Source organism: Sebastes umbrosus, chromosome 6 (genome assembly GCF_015220745.1).
Source record: "Sebastes umbrosus isolate fSebUmb1 chromosome 6, fSebUmb1.pri, whole genome shotgun sequence".
Lineage (NCBI taxonomy): Eukaryota > Metazoa > Chordata > Actinopteri > Perciformes > Sebastidae > Sebastes > Sebastes umbrosus.
The window spans coordinates 8,494,048-8,506,735 of NC_051274.1; the positions used below are offsets into that span (position 1 = coordinate 8,494,048).

Here is a 12,688-nt window from a genome sequence, read left to right on the forward strand (position 1 = left end):
ATTTCTACAGACTATCAGACTCGGCACGTGAAGTGCATTATCATCATATTGTCGGAGACTTGTCACTTTTTGTTCCGCTGCTTTGTCCGCCTGCCCGCCTGTTCTCTCTCCTCTCCGGCTCTCTGGAGCTATGTGCCCAGCTATAGTCTGGCAAAGGCAGCGGTGCCAGTGGCGCGGAAATCCTCGAGGACCGCCGGGACAATAACTTTATATTTCAATGTTAACAAAATGTACCCGAATTTACAATATTACTACTGACATTCATTTCTGTAGTATCACAGCGTCTGCTGTATTAGCCATGTGTTTTATACGTGTTTATTTGCATATACAGCGGGGAAGTGAGATCGGATCAAGACGCATGTGGAGACGCGTTCTGATGCCAGGTGTGAACAGACTCACTTAAACCTGTCCACTTGTGATCGGATCACTGAGGACGCATCTTAATACCAGGTCCGAACAGGGCCTGTGACTGTTACTGAGGGAATAAAAAATCTATTTCATGTACCTCAGAGTTGTCGAGGTGTGATATTTAGTTTTCACGCAGCGGTCTCATGGGTCAAAGTCCTGTGTTTGTTTGAACCATCCACCAACCTTCCCACTTGCCCTTTGTGCACTTGATCGCTTGTTATACTGGTTAACTTTCGGTAACGGACGCTCGATACACTACGTCCATTGCTCTGCGCGTCGCTCATTGTTCTACATCACCCTGAATGCACAACAACAACAACAAATCTTGACATTCAATGTATACGTGGGTTTGCAGAAACGTACAATGCCAACATGTTTCCCCGGTGACTGGGCTGGATAGATCACAGGTATGTCAGGCCTTCGCGTGACAAGGAAAAATGTGTGTGGTTTAAACATGGCTGTAGCAAGAATGCTACAAACAGGCATTTATTATTTTTGTGTTGGCGGCTCTGGTTTTGACCCTGGGAGTGTATTTGTAAAGAGTGCACATAGAACTGCTGCAGTGCCTTCATTCTCTGCCAGTTCAGCTTTCCAGACTTCATGCAGACATGGGCATTCTGTGTATGTTGTGTGGGGTTTTGTGTGTTTGCCGTATGGGGTGGGTGGGGGGGTGGGGCAATCATCTAGAAGCAATAGGAGCCTCTCTTCCTTTCATTTGTCTCTGCAGTACGTAGGTGGAGCTCTCCAGCAGAGACAGACGGAGGGTGAATAAAACAAGAAAATGAGAGCGATGTGGCGCAGCCATTTTGCCATCATGTTGATTTATTCTCCTTTTTAAGACCATGGAGATTTTGTTGCTTTTGTTGTTGTTGTTGTCGTCGTTGTTGTTTCTCAAGCACCAACAGAAATGCTGCAATTTAATTTTTTTGTCCTGATTCTCATCTTCTGTAGTAATGGCCCTTCAGAGATCTGGGTCTGCCTGCTGAAAGCTTCTGCTTCCTTCATGAAACAATGCAGATACCTTGGCATACGCACGTTTCACAATGTGAATTTGACTGAAAAGAGATGCATGGCTATTAGTTTGAAATTCAGCCTTGAGAACACAACATGCGAAACGCCTGTTGATAAGAGCTGCTTGTGCATTTACTGCACATTGTCAGTAGTGTTATAATGCTGCATGTCTTGCAGAGAATGTGAAAGAAGGATTTTTCATCTGAGTACAAGAAGGGCAGGCTGATAAATGGTGGCGTCATGGTGTCTCCAAAGTTCTCAATAAAACACGTGTTGTTTTTGCATGTTTATCCGGATTTTAAAAATTGAGTAGCAATATCAACCAGCTCTGTCTCCTATGGTATTCTGCTCTAATGTAACTACAGTACATGTGCATTGTATGACAATTGCTATTGCAGTTCAGTGTCGCCACAGGAACAGTGAATTGTTCAAACAGTGCAGTCAGTGTCAGGTTGTCAGGTTTCTTTTACAGCTAAACAGTACACAACAAGATGATTCCGAAAACACGCCGCCTGAGATCCTCAGGGTAAAATCCATTCCACAGTCAAGGCTAAAAACTAAAGGTGGTTATTATTATTATGTGAAATCAAAACCATTAAAGTTCATTCGTGAAGGAATCCTAACAGAGAAGCTGACTGCAATGACAGCAAGGGTGTTGAAGACAACAACTCCCATGATCCCTAGCTACTTCGGGATATCACCAAAATCCATTCACAGTGCCTCTGTCTCTCTCTGAACACTGGCTGAGAAACAAACACAGCCTTACTCCTCCTCCTCCTCCTCCTCCAGTGCTAACGTCTGGATCAGAGCCAGGCTATCCATCCAACCCCCTCATCCTCCTCCTCCCCCCCACCCCCCCCCTTCTTTCCTTCTCTCATCACAGGCTCCTTGCCTGGAGGCTGGAAGCGCTCCAAGAAGTGGCGGGAGGGGGAGGGAGACAGGGAGGGGGCGGGGGGGGTCGCTTGTGACAAAGAAGAGCAGAAGCTCTGAGCATTGCGGGGCAGAATGAATGACCCTCAGCCGCCCCAAAAGCCTAAGGGACTGTTGGCTCACTGATGCCTCTGTTCACGACGTCCAGACGCAGATGCTGCAAAAGTTTGTAGGGAGAAGACAGTGCTTCCAGGGCGGCCCCCAGTAAACCCCAAGGGGGAAGAGAGGAAATGTGTAGGCCATCGCCGCACTGCAAAAAATGGAAATGACTTAACCTTTCTTCTAGATGTATTTACTTAGAAAATCACACTGCACTGGTAGTATATTTTAATAGCTTTCACTTAGCTTATGTTAATATGACTTCTTTTGACACACATCTTTAAAGAGACAAGGAAATAAATCTCCAAATAGGAAAACGTGCCTTAAAGCAGCACCAGGGAACTGCGTGTATTTGTCGTCCAAGAAGTAACAGTAACAGTCTCTCATGTTTACAAATCTTTCAAGCTAAGTGGATTTTGGTAATATATCTTATAATCACCAAACAGTACTGAAATCTTACGATGACCAGATGCAGCGATTGATTTTTTATCTTCCAGTCAGTTGATTTAATGACCGGAGAGCCAACCCACGTTAAACACTATCGATATGTGGGGAAGGCGAAGCCTATGAAGTCCTGCAGTGGTAATTTCAGGCGGTCAACATTTTTATTTGATGCACCTTAAATGAATCTGAGCAAAAACATAAAATCATTTGCTACGTTTGCAATCTTTTTGCAGTGTGTCCATCTGGCCCCACCGAGCACTGCGATAGAAACTGACTGTCGAGCCATCTGATGGCGCTGGGCCTTGCCCAGTGGGGCTTTGTAACAGAAGTGGCCCAGTCCTGTTTTGTCTGACCCACAATTCACTATAGGATGGCCCCAGAGACAGTGAATATCCCTGCCAGAGAGCTTGAAAGAACCCCACCAGGCTAAAACCAAGTGTACCACATAAAGGAGACAAGGAACTGTATCAAGAGAACAAACAGCCATGTGAAATGGACTGCAGTGCAAGAGAAAAAAAAGCTGAAACCACACAAATGCATCTTGGAATAGATGTCTTAAAAGGAAAACACATCTGAACCACTTCCACACAAAGGCACCAGTGACAGCCTCCACTCACCCATCCTTAATGCACTCCAAACACTGCCAGTTCCCTGAGGAAATAACATGTTCATCCAGTTAATTTCAACAATATGCAGAAAGACGGAGGGTTTGTTTAGCTGTGTGCCTGTTAGCAACCAGGCTCCCCAAAAATCTGATCAAATCCTCTGAATCACTGCACATATCTCTGATTTGTTTCGCGATTCAAAGAGGTCTATTGTTGTGCTCACTGACAGCCGTTTCCCCTGGTTGGAAAAAACAACAACTCAGAGCTTTGTAGGCAGGATTAAAAACGGGGACATCATCGTCCTGTCCAAAAGCCAGAAAACTAGCAACAGAAAAATTGCCACATAAATGGCAAGAAGCTTCAGTGTGTAGATCTCGGAATGTACTTCTGTACGTCGACTTGTGAATATAACAACTCTTAAATCGATGCTACTGCAGCATCCATGTTGATCTAAAATGACGTCTGCAGGACAGACTCGCTTCCAATTGGTCGGGACCAGGCAGCAACCTCCAGTTCTGGAAAGTGAAGCCAATGCTGAAGTTCCTTTAACTTGCATTCTTTCTAATAACCAGCAGGGGGCGACTCCTCTGGTTGCAAAAAGAAGTCTGATTGTATAGAAGTCTATGAGAAAATGGGCCTACTTCTCTCTTGATTTATTACCTCAGTAGACATTGTAAACATGAGTTTATGGTCTCAATCGCTAGTTTCAAGTCTTTTTCAATACAGCATGATGTTCATTTAGTAAATTATGGTCCCATTTAGAGTCAAATAGACCATAGAGCAGGGGATGCTTTAGGGCGTCGCTACCTTGTGACTGACAGGTCGCTACCACGGCGTTGTCCGGTCTGGGAGTTGTACATGTTTTCGTCTTTTAATTTTAAAGCCAACAGAATTCTTTTTGTCTCGTCTCTACTAGTTTGGCAACCTCTGTATCGTGTTCATTGATGTTGACCCATTGGACTCTCCATGCACAACTGTAAACAAATTCAAAGCCAATGGTTTTTAAAGGTTCTGTTTGTAAGTCCTAACACGTATGAATCACTGCGGGTCGGTGTCCCATGCGCGCTCACGTGTGGCTACGCTGTTCAGACTCAGACTCCAACACAAACTACACGGAAGCACCAAAACCGCAAAGTTATATCTAGTGAAGCCCGTCTTGCAAAACAGAGTTAACTCTTCCTGCTACAGCCTCCCGACCGTGGTCAGAAGACACGGAGGAGACCGTAGCTTTGGTCTCCAGGGCCAGAGTCGCTGCTGTACTCTGATCCTCTGCTCCTCTGCTCCTCTGCCTGCCCTCACTCACACACCGCGCTCGTTCTCACTCGCTCCACCTCTCACGTGCATGTGTGCACACTACACACCGCAAGAGAGTTAGTTTAGCTCTGAGAATATCGAGTGAATGTATAGTGGAAGTTTGTGCAGAAATAACTGCTGCAGCTCCTCCAGACCAACAGAGGTTTCCCCTTGTCTTGTTCCATGCTGCTGAGTGAAGTGACGGGGCTCCGGAGAGAGTAACGTTATCGTCTCCGACCAAAACTCCGGTGTCTCCCCTGTTCCCTCCGACCGTGGTCGGGAGGCTGAAGTAGGAAAACACAGTATCAGCATTGATTCATGGAGAGACCTCCGTCTGGTCAGCTAACATTGCTGCCAAGCAGGTGAAATATAGAGTGATATTGTGGTTTTAGCTGACGTGTGTCGCCTCACTGTTTTGAGCAATGCTCAGTCATGTCTATGTAGAGCGAGCACAAGCGCGAGCAACAGGACGCTGACTTTCGTTGACTTAACGGCCACAGGTGTCGCTGTTAACAAGCATTTCTGATTCTTACATAGAGTCCCTTTAAACATTTAATGCCAACATTTTCCTCACAGATCTCACATTTTACAGTGCAGTATCTGTACATGACAACAGCATGGTTAAGGGAGGTTAACATTGTTGTTATGGCAAGTAAAGTATGCTTAGGCAACTATAACACTCATTAAGGATAGGGAAAGATTATACACAAATACACAAAGCGTACTACCACTAAAGTTGGTCCCTGGCACCTCTTTCCCAATCCCCTATGAATCTGGTGGAGTGGAAGACAAAAATATTCTATAGTGGCAGTTTGGGCTGATGATCAAGCTATATCAGTTTAAGATTCTGTTTAGAAGGCAACAGTCATTTAGGCTTTGAAGTCAGTCCATCTCTCGCATGCTATCTCATCTGTTTCTGTATCCCTGTCTGTCTGTCTGTCTGCCCGTCACTCCGCCTGTTGATGTGCTCCTATCTGTTCTTCACTGAACGCCTGCCTCTCTCTGCCTGTCGTCTTATGGATCTGTCTCTTTAGCTTGACAGGAATCATAGTCGTATCAAGATATATCACATCAAGCTGTTTGCTTACACCATAAATGAGAAAAAACATAGTTTAGTAGTAGTTTTTTTTTTTTTTTTATTGAAAGTTATACATGACATTGTATTGCTACATGACTAGCTTGTCATCTGTGACCCCACCATCCAACCCTATTCCCCACACTAATCTACTCTTGTCCTTAATCCAGCTCCTCTGGCTCCCGATGGAAAATCCACTGCAGCTCAGAGACAGATCTACACACACACACACACACAACCCCAGACTCTCATACACGCAATAGATAACATTATTTATTACATATATATATATATATATATATATATATATATATATATATATATATATACTTCTACCAATATCACACTTCTTGTATGTATCTTTGTCTTGTAAGTGAACAGCCTCTGTAACACAGCGTAGTGATACGTTTCCCGCAAACTAAATGCCTGTTATTCTGTTCTTTTAGACCATGTGATGGTCTCTTGTTCGGAGGGTCAGGGTTCACAGTGAATTAGAATGGAAATGCATTTGACCAATAAACAATGTGCTGGTGTTGGTCTGTCAAATATTTGTCTAGCACAAACTCCCTGTAATATCTGTGTGTAAAAAGGTGGCAGTCGTGTTTGTATGACCATCAGCAGGTGTTTTATAAAATATGACCGATTTCTTTGCCTGTTGTCTTTAGATGAAAGTATGAAAAACGGCCACACAAAAAAAGCTCATTATTTTGTATCACATCTAAAACACATTTATTTTACATTTGAAAAAGTCAGATATGTCAGATGTAAAATGTAGACATTGCATGAAACCTAAAAACAATGTTCACATGATGGAAACAGCTAATGCTGAGCATAAAGGTTTATGTTTCCAGTTTAAGATCCAAGTTTTTTGTTAATTATTGACCTTGAAAACAGTCTTTTGATAAAAACAAAAACATTGAGTCAGATGAGAAAAATAAATATCAATTAATATTTGTACTGTATTGTCTGTACTGTAATTGTAACATTAACTGTAGCTGTTCCCCTGCAATTCCCCTATGCTATGATTGTGTGACAGCTCTATGACTGTGTATTTGGACCATTGCAGGTAAAAAAAAAAATGATTTAGCTGGGGGGCAAGTGCAAAATACATTATATTGTAGCGGACTCTCCATACATCCATCCATTCTCATCTGCTTATCCTGGGCGGGGTCGCGGGGGAAATAGGGTATTCCAGACGTCCCATGTGCCTTTTTCTGTGTTGTTTTCCCTTCACACTGACACAGTGATAGTTAGGCACAGACCTTTAAAAACATCAGTGTGTAACTATGGTAACGCAGCGTGTTCGGAACAACGTCTTGTCAACAGTTGTTTTTTTAGTGTTAGCTGTGCAGAAATAAAAGACGCGCCTACGTGTAGTCAAAGTTAGACGTTGTTCATCTCTACTTTCCTGTAACTTCTATAATAGACTATTAGTATTTCTTTATGTTTATAAAAGAACAGAGAAAGTACATGAAAGAAAGAGAATGTGTATCTTTCAGGACGTTCGCCTTGCTCAGAGGCCGTCCATCAGAGAGGTCATCGGAAACAGCAATGTTCCCCGGTGTCAAAATAAAACCGTCCAACAGGATACCGATGTTAGCATTATGTTCATAAAATAACAGAGAGAAAACACATATATGTGTCTGTCAGGACCTTTGCCTCGCTCAGAGGCCATCCTCACCATTATATGACTTTAGGAGTGATATTCAGACCGCGTGTTGGTGTTACAGGTTTTGCACTTTTTCTTGTAAATATATGAATTTATACTTTTTAAAATAATTTTCAAATGTTTTTTCACCCAAATTTGGGAGTTTTTTCTCGTACATTTTCCACTTTAATCTCAGAATATCTGAGAGTTTAATAGAGTTTTTTTCTCATAAATGTATGACTCTGAACCTTCTGGTTGGTGTTGTAGGTCTGTCTGTCCATCTTTCCAGCTTTGATCTAGAGCAGGATACCGCTACGACTTCTGGCTATATTAACATGAAATTTGCTCTTGACATTCGTGGCCCTAGGAACACGATTCATAATAACTTTGGTGATCCTCCTGACCTTTTCTCCACATCACCCTTTCCATTTTGAACATTCCATGAGCTTTTGTCTTACACTTTCCTCAGGTCTCCAAAACCACTATCCCAAAGGCAAGCAATCCATGTGAACAAGAAATATACAGCAAATTGTATGGTTCTAATGGTAGTGGTTATCATTGTGTGGATCAGTGTGTTGGACAGCTGAATGCATTGACTGACTGACATTGGCATCAATAGACCCTGCTGCTTCATATAGCATATAGGAAGCAGGCTTAGTAGTAATAGCAGGTAGTAAATTCACTGGGAAGGAGGGAGGAGGGGTTTGGATTCTGCACAGCTGGTCAGTAATTTCACTTTACCCACTGTTATCTATGCCCGTTATGCTTGTGTGACTGTTGATCATTACTGTGTTTTCCTCCACATGCTATCTACCCTCTCCACCATTGCTCTCCAATTTCTTTTGGTCCGTCAAGCATCCGCTTGTCTGCTTTCCCCTTTTTTATCTGTGCGAAACCCAGTTTGCTGTTTAGCGGATTGTTTAGTTCACTAATTTTATCTTTTATAATGTTTTTTTTTCCTGGCCCGTGTTGTCCGATCCAATAGAAGAGCTATTGTAGCTCAAATTGCTGAAAAAGTTAATGCTGGTTCCGATAGAAAGATGTCAGAACACAGTGCATCGCTGTTGGTGCGTATGGGGCTGCGTAGGGCCAAAAGCGCCTAGAATGGGCACGTGAGCATCAGAACTGGACCACGGAGTAATGGAAGAAGAGTTTGAGGTGTTGACTTGGCCTCTAAATTCTCCAGATCTCAATCCAATCGAGCATCTGTTGGATGTGCTGGACAAACAAGTCCGATCCACGGAGGCCGCACCTCGCAACTTACAGGACTTAAAGGATCTACTGCTGACGGCTTGGTGCCAGATACCACAGCAGACCTTCAGAGGTCTAGTGAAGTCCATGCCTCGACGGGTCACGGCTGTTTTGGCGGCAAAAGGGGGACCTACTCAATATTAGGCAAGTGGTCATAATGTTATGGCTGATCGGTGTATATATATGTGTGTGTGTTTGTTTTGAACACACTGGTGTTGGCCGATACACAAGTTCAGGTATCAGAATCAGCATCAGGAAAGAGAAAATGGTATCAGAACATCTCTAACTGCTACAAGCCATATAGTCAGTGGAACCCTACAGATGCAGGTGTTGAGTGACTTTATCCTTACTATGTAAGTCTTCAGACCAAATCTGTCATGATCAGTTTGTCAGACTCTACTAGTGACCCTCACTGCTGTCATATTTCAGCTCAGTATGCTGCGTTTCACATCCAGAGGCTGGAAACTCTGGAGTCAGTCACCTCTGTGTAAAGCCTCCCCTTCACAAAGCCGACTCCCCTCCCAGGGAAGTCAGAGCAAAGTCACATCAATTAGACAGCGCTGGTTGTTAATTAGCTGGTTAATGCGTCAGAGGGAGGTGTGTAGGAGAGAACGTGGAGGCATAGAAACAGATTCCCACTGCCTTTCCTCCCCTTCATCTAAATGTGCTGTGGTGGCCAGGGTTTTGGTCTTGACAGGAATTATTTTTTCTTATCTGAGATTCCAAAACGAAAGACCAAAGAATGGGTCAGATTTAGTCTCAGGGACTCATATGGGCAAAATGTAGCTGCTGTTTAAGAAGTACATATTTTCCCATGGGCCTGACAGACCGTAGCTGTCAGAGGGTCATGGGTGGAGATGGTAACCTTTGTTTCTGTTCAAAGATGGTCTCTGGTGTCAGAATGTCCACTCACTCCTGGTCTTCCCAGTGAACGCTGTGGCTGGTTTCCATCTGGTGTTCACAGACAGCTGATGTTGTCTGTTTCCGGTGCTCATTTAGTCTCTTGTCCAAGATCCATATTTAGCTGATTTAGTGTTCCCCATGATGACGTCATACACCACTCCAGTCTACACCAGGGGCGGTCCTGTCTTTAGGGTGTACCAGCAGAGATTTTAAGGGGCCCTATCTTACATCCAGCGCAATGTGGCGCACATCGCAGCGCAACTGTCATTGCTAGTTTCTGACCGACGCAATTGTCATTTTCACGCCCAGCACCCACGTTGTGAAAGTAGCAAATGTACTTGTACTTGTCTTAAAATGAGGTGTGGTCAGGTGCCTTGTTGGCGCATTGCTATCTTGAGGCAGCAGAAAGCGATTGAGCCATTGCTCTAAAGTCTGCCGCAGTATTTTCCTGCTATTTAAAGGGCGTGTTATTCAGATAGTAAGATGAGTCTACATAAGCAGCTTCACAACACACATACACTGCTTGTTACACACACAGCAGCGCTCCTCCTCCTCGTCAGTTAAACAGTGTTGAATCTAGAACAATGTTTTTATTTATGTTAATGGAATATCTGTATTGCTCAACCTGTAGCGCGCTTTCAGCGCTCCTCCGGTCATTGACGTGACCGCCGTGACCCGCCAACGACAGAGACACCCCGCGGCGGCCGTGGACTCATGTCATAAGCAGCACATTTCCTCTGTCACAGAATCTTCCCCCACATGTTTTTTCTAACAAAATGTGTCATGATGAGTCCACGAGTGCACACGAGGGTGCACACACGCCTTTGTTTGCGCTCAGCGTCTCCTCTCCTCATCCCTCTGTTTGTGCGAGTGTAGTCGTAGGCAACTTCAAAGTTTGCAGGCCTTCTGTGATGTCTCCGCTTATTATGTATCGCGTCTCTGACAGTGCCCGGCTGCAAGCCATGTGCCCCGGCTGCAAGCCATGCGCCCCGGCTGCAAGCCATGTGTCCGGCTGCAAGCCATGCGCCCGGCTGCAAGCCATGTGTCCGGCTGCAAGCCATGCGCCCGGCTGCAAGTCAGTCCTCTCAGTCCTTATGGTCCGAGCCCCTCGTGGGTTGCGTCGGAAGGCAATGCGATTTTCATTATTTATCAATACATGTTTGTCATATTTCATGTGTATTATTATATATTGAATTTATTTTTGGGGGGGCGGGGGGTACAAAAACTCATTTGGACAGGCATTGCCCTCAATGCCGCTCCAGTTAAATAGGTCATTGGTGCATTTGCTCATATTCAATCAAATGGTGTTGTTGATAGGACAGAGCACTGGGAGACAGTGCAGGCAAGGACCACATATGTCACGCTTTCAATTTGCACACAAGCTTCTCCAATTTGCTGAATCGGCAGCCTCACCTGGCTTTTAAAGGGAATGGGAGATGACGCTCTGATTGGTTTAATTCATGCTATGCACAAAACACACCTATGATAAATTAAGAGACTAAATACAACCCCCTTTGCCCCTTGCGCCTAACTTTGCGCAAAGATTATGCACCATCGTTTAAATAGGGCCCATGGTGTTAAATGGTTTGAGGTAAGTGCGGACAACTGGTGACAGTGACATGTTCTGACAGTCCAGCCATGTAAAGGGGGCTTTGAGACAGACAGCAGTTGCTGCAGCAGCAAAGAGTGAGAAAGTGGCTGCTGCTGTCCTGAACACGCAGGGCAGATAGGTCAATGAGGAGAAACGGTATTGAAGCAACACCAGCTTTTAGCATCTATCAGCCTCCCTGTGACCATTTTTAAACAGACACAGGTTGGGATTCAGTAACTTCCTGGCATCTCTGCTGATTGCCTGGCAACTGCTCAGGGCCAACAAATGGTCCGGCACATACAGTAACCCCACTGAAATGGCAAGTCATCACTTCCGATTTTGTGCGGATTTTAAGCAAAGAAAATACAACATGTTCATTTGTGAGCTTTAGAGGTGCTGGTAGGTGGAGTTTGTTACCTTTGGACAGAGCAAGACTCACTGTTTTCCCCCTGCTTCCAGTCCAAGTGCTAAGCTAAGCTTACCAGATGCTGGCTGGTGTCAGTCTTCTCTTCTAACTGTCAAAATGTCAGACTATTCCTTTAAGAACTTGTCACATATTGGATTAACATATTTTGCCACAACCGTAGTTACATAACATCACAGTTTCATAAACGGAAGTATTGCAGAAGCCACGATATCTACAGTGTCCTGATTCCATTGTTGCCCTGTGAAGACGAATCTCCTGCAAGTCACGTAACACACGTGTGTGCGCCAGTTTGTTTTGTGTGTGAGTTGTGCCACTTAAAAATATCAGAGGGAACTGACACTCCAGTCTTATATCCACCAAAAAAAAGTGCCTTGAATAAACTGTCATTTGCTGTAGACGATGGATATTTAATTTGCAAAGCGTGCCATCGAAAAGTGACTGCAAATGGGTCCAACACTTCGTATATGTTCGTATTTGTGATTGCAAAATCTCTTAATGTGACATCCCTAGATCACATTGGTATACACTTTGTTAGAACATTTGGCATATTTAGAATCCCGTGTGGATGATTTTGTCTTTTTAAAATAAGAAATATCAAAACTAATGGACCGATGACATTTACTGAGCACCGCATGCTCCTGAGAGGATGAATCCTTTCCGTTCGGGACACTCAGGACAGGCTTACATACTTCACTTTGTATGAAGCACTTTGCCTGTGTGTACAGTGGAGGCAGATCTATATTTCAGTCTTAATTCAACAACTAAATGTTCACTAGTTGCCCTAATGTGTGACATTTCAGACATTCTGGTTTCCCTCTAATTATTTTGCTTTCTCTCTAGATTACATGAAAAATGTTCTTTTCTCTGTTAGCCTGTTTATTCTGGCCTTGAGCTCTCTCCTCACTTTTTCTTCTTCTGCTCCATCTTTTCTCTATCCACCCCATCTCAAGAGACCATCAAGCTTTGTCTGTGGTTCAACCCAAATCCACTGAGAAATGTCTTT

General features: G+C 44.0%; 1 long non-coding RNA gene across 1 annotated transcript; it reads left to right on the forward strand.

Annotated features, from left to right (window-relative positions):
• Positions 1–348: 348 nt before the first annotated feature.
• On the forward strand, positions 349–7,793 carry LOC119490408. Its single transcript, XR_005207401.1, has 3 exons — positions 349–465; positions 2,335–2,336; positions 7,781–7,793. It is a non-coding gene; the product is annotated as an uncharacterized LOC119490408 (long non-coding RNA).
• Positions 7,794–12,688: the final 4,895 nt, after the last annotated feature.